Source organism: Eulemur rufifrons, chromosome 30, assembly GCF_041146395.1.
Source record: "Eulemur rufifrons isolate Redbay chromosome 30, OSU_ERuf_1, whole genome shotgun sequence".
In the NCBI taxonomy this organism is placed as follows: domain Eukaryota; kingdom Metazoa; phylum Chordata; class Mammalia; order Primates; family Lemuridae; genus Eulemur; species Eulemur rufifrons.
In genome coordinates, this window is record NC_091012.1 from 114007660 (window position 1) to 114017060 (window position 9401).

The 9401-nt window shown below is 35.4% G+C and overlaps 1 pseudogene; it reads right to left on the reverse strand.

Annotated features, from left to right (window-relative positions):
• Positions 1 to 2075: 2075 nt before the first annotated feature.
• On the reverse strand, positions 2076 to 3703 carry LOC138379031 (mitochondrial carrier homolog 2 pseudogene; annotated as a pseudogene).
• Between the last annotated feature and the right edge of the window lie 5698 nt (positions 3704 to 9401).

Sequence of the window (9401 nt, forward strand, 5' to 3'; positions counted from 1 at the left end):
TCACATTCAAATGTTGTTTTAAAGAATCTTGATTTACTTTATCATTTTTTAAACCTAGGAGTGACAAAAGTTTAATTTCTTTTGTTTATTTCCATTGAAATGTAAAATAATAAAAGTTATTTAAACAGTTTTCATTTTAGAGAGTTTTACCTGTTTTTTCACCATTGTCTTAACTATCAAGGACTAATTTTTAGATTTTTTTTGTTATTTATTAAATTATTTTATGGTCACACATATATTTTTCAAAGATAAGTTTTTGAATTAATTTTTTATTGTTATCTATATTAACTCATATACACTAAAACGGGTTTCAAAAGACTTTGATTGACCCCAGACTTGATCCTAAAGTGTTCTGCCACTGGTGCTCCCCTTTTCCCCAACAAACACACCTCCCCTTTCTGAAGGTAGCCCTCTTTTGACCACATCCATAGGTTGGTCCATCACATAGGCCCAAGCAGAAACATTCTTCACTTTGAAATTTACCTTCTCAGGTTACAAAAGTGAATATGAGAATCAAACTTTTTAATTTGTATTGTATTTCATCTCTGAAATAATTTCCCCATGTCTATGGTCTAATATTGTTTCTATTGAAGAAGTGTGAGACAGTGAAATAATAATAATGAGAAACTTTGGGGTCCTGGTAATTTCTTACTTTTCCTCAAATGATACTTGCAGGCCAATTTCTAACCTGATAAGGCAGTCCAGCTACCTTTTCTTTTTTTCTTTCTTTCTTTTTCTTTTTTTTTTTTTTTGCTCACAATCATCCCCCTGGGCACTTTTATTGATAAGCCTTACCGTTCATTGACAGATAAAGAAAGAACATACCCTTCCTCTTTTTCCAAGAAGGAGAAGACTGTGTGGGTAAGTATTGCCTAGTAGGTTATTCAGGAGTATAGTGTTATTCTCTAATAATTCTTGCCAAATACTATAGCCAAACTCATTACTTCCACATGACACTTTAAGTCTCTTCTGCTCTTGTACCATTTGTATTTTCAGGGCAGGCCCAGGTCATTCTCAGTTGTTGACTTGGGCAAGTGCCATTGAGACATAGCAGATCTTCATTTTATGGAAGTACAAAGAGTACCCTGTACATTAACAATGATGGGGCTGATGGCTCACTTGGTAACAGTGTCTTTGAATTGCTGCCTAACACCAATCCTAATATGCCTTTGCTATAGATAATATTCCTCCATTACCTCTACCTTTTTCTAAGAGATCTTAGGCGCTATATAAACTGATAAAAAATACCTTTCCCTTTTCTGGTCCTGTTCCAATGTTTGGTTCCAACTTACTGTTTAGCTATGTTTATTGGGCCTACTGTTATACTTTTAAGCTCTCAGATATTGTCTCCAATGTATTCCAACTCCAATGTATAAATTATCTTGTTTATATGTATAATCATCTTTTTAAAAATTACAGTTTGTCTTTCCTGGGAAAGGTACTTCTCCAACCACCTCCTGCCTGATCTGCCTGAATTCTTGCTCTTATCATGTTATTCCTTGTTCACAAACTAAATCCCTCACCCTGGCATCCAAGACCACCATGATATGGCCTACTTGTCCTCTCTTTTCTTATGCATGATCCAAATGGTACTTCCTCTTCTTTCCTGAACACCGTGCTTAACCATCTTCTTGCCTTATACTGTTTTGTACAGCTTAATACAGTTTTATATAGATTTACATAGTGTTGTATACAGATATTCCTTTATGATAGAATATACTGTTTTCCTTGCCCCAAATAAAACTTATTTAATATCATAACATCCTTCAAGGCTCATTTCAAATGCAACCTTCTTCAATGGGATTTTCCTTGAAAATTTCTTGCCATCCTTTCCTCACAGCATAATAGTTTGTCTATTTTTTTTTCTTTACTGCATTATGTGACTCTTTAAAACAGGAATGGTGTCTTAGTCACTTTAGTCATTGGTTCTGAAGTATAGTATCCTCTCTGAGCTCTGGCTGGCTTTTATAGTCTTTGAGGTGGTATGTTAAGTATCCTCCCTAGAACACAGCTCATTTGTCTTCTAACAATTCTAATTCCTCATTTTTTTTCATTTTCCCAAGATTAAATGATTATTAAAAAGCATGCCACACTGTATAGAAATTGAGATTCTCTCCCATCATTCTGTGTGCCTGGGACTCTAGAAATGTCATTGTCCCTTCCCCATATCTTGAAATCAACATTCTTAGGTCATAGCAATAAGTCTTCTCAAAGGGGAACTACTAGAAAAACAAGCTATTTCCTTGGCTCATATTTATCACTTTTTGTAGCATGCACCAGCAATCTAAGAAGTATATATTGGGGAGTAAGGAGGAGATCCACCAGCAAGCCCATGGCTGTTGATAGCTATAAGATCAGAGACAAGCACAAAGAGATAGGTCAACATAATGGCAAAAATCCTGTGACAGCCTGGGAATAACTCTTTTTTTAATTTTTAAAGTGTTTACTTGTTAATTTAAAAATGAAAGTTTAGTGTATACAGTGGCATCACTTTACATCTTTTTTAATTTATTATTTCAGAATATTATGGGGGTACAAATGTTTTGGTTACATAAATTGCTTTTGTACTGTTTGAGTCAAAGTTATAAGTGTGCCCATCCCCCAGATAGTGTACATTGTACTCATTAGGTGTGAATTTACCCATCCCCTCCTCTCCCTCCCCCTTCCACCTCCTTGATTTCTGATGAATGTTATTTCCATATGGGCACATGTTGATCAATTAGTTCCAATGTAGTAGTGAATACATGTGGTGTTTGGTTTTCCATTCTTGTGATACTTCACTGAGAAGAATGGTCTCCAGCTTCATCTAGGTTAATACAAAAGGTATTAGTTCACCATTGTTTTATGGCTGAGTAGTGCTCCATGGTATACATATACCACATTTTATTAATCCACTTATGTATTGATAGGCATTTGGATTGTTTCCACATCTTTGCAATTGTGCTGCTATAAACATTCTAAGGGGAATAATCTTGATTTTATTCATGTTGGAAACCCTGATGTCCAATGCCTAGGTATTGACAAGGTTGCCAGTAAGTTACAGAGCCACAAAGAAATGATGTCATCTAGGAAGTGAGGAACAAGACCCATGAAAAATCCTAGGATGCCCTCTTCCCAATAAATGGTTACTATGGAGTCACAAAGTCCACAGTACGTGGATTTTCTGCCAATAAATTGTACCATAGATCTCAGAGTGATCACATGGAAGGGATGTGTGATGAGGGTAGCAGCAGACTCTCAAGTTGTCTCCTTGATAACCCGGTCAAAGGAACATGAAACTTCATTTTGTACATTTCCAGGTCCTAACTCTGAGATAAAAGGGAAACTGAATGCTTGGCTTTGCTCCTAAAAAGGCCCAAATAGCAATAATAACTTGCAAGGAAAAGGTGCTCATGCTTAGAAAGCTGCTCCAATGTACCTCACCCTTGCCATATTTCTGGTAATGCTGTAACATTTTTACCATAGACTACAGTCTAGAGGACTCCTGAACACAGTCTTGGAGTTAAGCCTATGAACAAACCGTGCCTCCTATTGATGCTGGCAATGTGCTGAGCATAACAAAAGAGACCAGGAAGCTGATATACTTGCTACTCAAAAATATTTCATAATATTGTTGGACGAAGAGGCTTATATCCCTCATGAGCAGCTGGGACAGGATGGTGCGACTGGAGCCCAGGAGCACCTGACTGGCCACGTCCACCATGATAGCACTCATGGACAGACAGACAGACCAAGCTACCAAGTGATCCAGTGAGCTAGTCTTGGATCATATGCCAGGGGCTCTGGCTTCACTGCCTAATTCATCATTTATCATGTAGGACAAGCTCTTCTGATTTACTTCAATTTCCTCTTTCTACACGTCAATTCCATTTACAATTGCAAACATTTAAAAAATAATGCAATGATTGTTGTAATATGTCTTAACCTTTATATAATTTAATTAATCCATATGGCCTCTGAATTTATATTTTTCTTCTTTGAAAATGGGCCACTGACATTTGTGATCCAAATCCAATCCCAATGATCATGCTTCCTGTCTAGTATGTATGAAATACTCCTAATGTAACTTCCGAATAAGGGGAATCTTTTTTGTACTTGACACTGTGCTAAGACAGGCATGGATACCACTCAAAGTGAAATACATGTGAGTTAAGCACTTAAGTTGGGTTTTCGATGTTTCCTTCATAAGCCCAAATTAACAGAAATTATTTCTATGCTACAATTTTATTAAAAATAAATAAGACTTAGCAAATGGTGCTCCATCTAGGTCCAGGATTTATAAGAGTGAAATAAATATTTTACACTTTAATAATAACCAGGCACCATGAATCATAGCCCTTTCTTTCTTATTCATGAAATGAGTGGAGTTTGGGAAGGTAGTAGAAAATAAGAGTTACGTATTTCCAAAGGTCTAAAATTTCCAAGCCACTTGAGATCTATTTTATACATGAGAGGATTGACACTCTAGGGAAATCTAGTGATATGAATGTGTTCAGCATTTCTTTAGACATTTACACAACTAGATGGTGTTTTTTTTTCAAATGAAGACACAGAATAGAAAGAAAAGTTGAAAATACTTCTGACCAGGGCCATCTAATTCCCACTAAAGGTTTTTGTATATACTGTATCTACAAAAGGTGTTACTATGTATTTATTTATTTGGAGGAGAAATAAATGTCGGTGCCTGGTACTGGTAACATTTCTATATAAACATGTCAGTGTTTGCAAGTGTTTTCTTTGATAGAGAACTATCTTGTCAAGGGTACATTGAACTCTTTTCTAAAACCATTTGTTCTTTATTGCCAGTGAGCAAATATATTCTAATAAACCATTTTAAATTGCTTATATTTTATCTAATACTATATCTTCTACTAGTTTCCATAAAATCTTCGACCAGATTTATCCAAATGTCTATGCTTTTTTTTTCTCAGCACATTAGGGGCTGATACAGTCTTACTTTGTGTACTATATGCTTCATCACTTTGATCTGATTCATGTTAATTCTTTTTCTTCAAACCTTTTTATCTATTCTTCTTTATATTTGTATTAAGTTAAAATAATTTTATACTAAGGTGAAAAACTGGTTCATATTGGTCTTTAGAAGTATGTTCTGGTCATGTTTGATTTGTAACTGTAATCTCCTTGAGAAAATAACTGTAGCCTGCATGTGGGTGTGAGTGATGGGTGACAAGGATTCAGTTCTAAACTGGAAAAAAAAAGTTTCTGCCTCAGAGAGTAAAAGGCTCAGATTAGAAAAGGGAAAGTATCTCTCTTCTTGATGTCTGCTAACCAATATTGAGATGCATTCTCTTGTATTTGATTTTATTTCTTTATATTTTTGGCAGAAGAGATATAAAACTTACAAGAAAAATTTTTCTGCAATACTTACTAAGACAATTCCCTAATTGAAATGACATCCAAGGACCTGAGATGCTAACAGCTTTAGAACTGTAATCACATTGCAGTAACTTTTGACTTTAAGATATACTTTCAGAAGCATAAGAGGTGTTCTGCTGAAAGATGCAGGCGAAAAGAGTCTGAATTAAATTAAGCAGTGATTTATTACAGTTAAGTATAATTACTAGTTTTCTAATGCTGTCTACATATTTGTATTTCTCTACTTAATTTAATAGTCATTATTTTTAGAAATGCTTAACATTAAGACTAGCTAATTTTAAACACGAATTTTAATTATGATATAAACATCAAATTAAAACATACCAAATTGGAAACATGCTTCCTTTATTTATTATTTAGCCCTTTACTAGAAATAATATTCAGAACTAAAGAATTTAGATAAGATTATGGAGATAATATTTTTCACAAATGTAAGCTAAGGTTCTTTGAAGGAAAAAAAAACAAAAATAAATTCAATGTAAAATCTCAATTACAGCATTTGTTGTTATTAAATTTCACTTAAGAAAATCGCTAATTTGGAATTGCTGAGACTCTTTGGCATGGTTTACCTCTGTTAACCAACTGTGAAATGGCAATGCCTATGTCACAGACTCACAGAATGTCATTCTTACCAATCCTTTAAAACCCTCTAAATAAAACCCTTAAGAAATAGATATTATAATTGAAAATGTTGGATTCAGCAAAAATATTGTGATGATATTTTCTAATATATTTTTTTTAAAGCAAATGAATTTAAATGTTGGTGGAACAGTCTGATGACAGGTGAGCACAAAGCCTTTGTGTTGCAGACATAATGAGACAAAGTGGCTTCTCTGAGGTCTTGGGGCTAGACATGAACTATCAACCAACAATTGTTCACTCTGAGTCCAGAATGATTTCCAAAACTTCCTGATTATGGAAATTAGTAGTAATGTTAAAGATAAATGTCTGAAATTTAAAATTATTTGATCTCTTAATGAATACCAGAAAACCTGCTAGGAAAGTCCTGTCCCAATTTTCACTGATATGTACAAGTAGGTGAGCAGCCTGTGATGTCCAAATCCTCAGGGAAAATGAAGGCAGAAATTTCAGCACCAACACATTTTTTTCTTAGTACTTCCCAGTTCTTATGTCACTATGTAAGTAGTTAATTTCATTTTTCTACACATGCTAACCACATTGTCCATGCTTTACCCATAGTGTATACTGTATTCAGTAAGTATTTGCTGGATGAATAAATGAATGAATGAATCAATCAATCAAAGTGCTAGAAGTTCCCATTCTCCAATTCATAATGTAGAGCCTTACGTCTAGTCAGGTTTTCTGCCTCCATTGATGAAACTCAAAAGTGCTACAGCTGCTCACCTAACTTGCTAATTCCCATGTGAAACTGTCACTGTAGTGCCATAATGGACATCTGATCCCCAGGCCCTAAAATCTTCTTGGAGGTGGGGGTGCACACACCAGGATAATATATGGTGCTGCCTGCACTGGACTTCATACATCTCAGCTACTCTAGTCAGTTTGAGAAGAACCTGTGCCAACTCCATGAGTTTTATATCCAGCCTACAAATGGCTACACCTTGGGCCAACCCTCTGCTCCAGGAAGTAAGTAATGGCAACATAGGCCAACAATGAAAGCCACAGACCACCTGGTCTCTGATATGCCAAGGACTCGGAAACCATAGAAGGCAGTCTGAGCAGAAGACACTATCTGGATTGCTTTAGAAGACATGCCCACACCCATACTTTTATCTGTAGAGTTACTGAGGTAATTAGTAGGAGCAATATTCACCTTCTTATTGCCACTTGGGAAAATAATACACACTTGAAGCTGGACACCCACTTTCATAATTGATGGGACTCCTGGCCTGTCTTAACTGTCTGTTATCACTCAGTAACATCAACTATTCACATGGCCCCCAACCTTGGGGGAGGAAGGCTACCTTCCATAAGGAAAGAAATACTCATGTTCAGCAGGCATCAAGACAGCTCCTAGCCCTAGAACACCAGTGAGGATGCACTAGACTCCCAGGATAGTCAAGACATGTGGCTCACCCAGATCCATCTTTAACATCACTGAAAGACCTAAGAGAGCTAGCTATACTCTGCCTGACAATAGTTAGGGAGAGCCTAAGGGAGGGTGGGGGTCTTATATGTCTCTGCTCCTTTCAGTCAATAGACCTGTCCACTGAGATGACCCTACTACTCAGCTGGTAATGGTGATTCAGAGATTTCATAAGCCTATTCATGTAAATTTTCCTGGACCAGGTTCCTTACCTGTTATCTTTCTGGTGCTTTTTCCACATGGTGCTGAACTCTGGATTCAGAATCCTGACAGCCATCCTGCACTAGGGTCTCTGGACCTGGTTTTGCATGTGGTTCCTCTCATGGACTCTGGATAATGCTCTTACCCTGGATCCTCACTAGTTGAGGTTTTCCTGTCTGGCTGTTTCTTGACATCTAGTCATTCTGATCAAATTCTTCTTTTTCAAATGAAGGAGAAATGTTGTGTTGACATAACAGCATTTTGAAGCATGCTCAGAAATATCCTATTACTCAGGATATCACTGTATAAATCTAGCTTTATGTGAGTGAGATTGTAATGTAATTTTCTGTTCAACCTAATTAGACAAGGAAATACAAAATAAGTAACAGTGATACAATATCTTCTCACCCTTAAGTTTGACTACAGTTTAAAGGATTGATAAAATAAAATGTCTGTAATTATGTAGGTTATTAACATACATTAATTTATGAGAATGAGAATTTGATGAAAAATTTTAGAAAAAAATTTTGACACTATTTATAAAATATGTAAAGTTTTTTCTCCTATCCACTTTAACTCAGTTTCCATTTTTCTGTATCTTTCCTTTTAGAAGCCACGTACATGTGCCCTATAATACATTTCCAAAATGTTGACTTCAGTTCTATAAATCATATTAAAAATGGAAAACAATTTAGGTGATGATTAGTAGGAGAATGGTTAAATTAATTTTGGCAAATACAATAAATGTGTGACCAATCCCTTTATAAACTTAGATTCTGAGATTAATTGAATGTTATATTAAAAGAAACAACATTTGAATAATCTCCCCACAAATGATATGTCTTCAAGTTACTCATACAGAATAGGAAAATAAAGATGTTATATGCTGTTTTCTTCCCACTAGCCCCACTCAAGCTTTCCACTACTGAGAACTTATGGAGCTGAAGGTTTTGATATATGTAACTGACATCAGGTCAGTTAAAGGAGGAGTCCATGGCACAACCAGGAGTCAATGTAAGGACTCTGAGTTAGGTCTAAGAGAATCACAATGTCAGAAAATTGTGAATTTCACAGATATTTGTGAAATTTTTATACAGAATAGCACAAAATTTTGGAGGCCAAGGATTGTTTAAAAGTTCTTACTCATTACATAAAAGCATGATCCATAAAATAAAATATCAATGAATTAGAATTCATAGAATTTAAAGTTTTGCTCTGTAAAAGTCCCAGTCAAGCAAATAAAAAGACAAGCCACTGTCTGCAAGACAATCTTTCCAAACTACGTATCTGACAAAAGTTTTGTAAGATAGAATATATAAAGAATCCTGAAAATTTAGCAGTTAAAAAAATCCTTACAAGTGACCCTTGAACAACACAAGGGTTAGGGGCACTGATATCCAGTGCCATCAAAAACCTGCATATAACTTTTGATTCCCCCAAAACTTAACTATTAGTAGCCTACTGTTGAACAGATGCCTTATGGATAACAAATAGTTGATTAACACATATTTTGTATGTTGTATGTATTATATACTGTATTCTTACAATAAAGTAAGCTAGAGAAAAGAAAATGTTAAGAAAATTATAAGAGAGAAAATATATTTGGTATTCATTAAGTGGAAGTGGATCATAATAAAGGTCTTTATCCTCATCGTCTTCATGTTGAGTAGGCTAAGGAGGAGGTCAAAGAGGAGGGATTGGTCTTCCTGTCTCAGAGATGGCAGAAGTGGAAGAG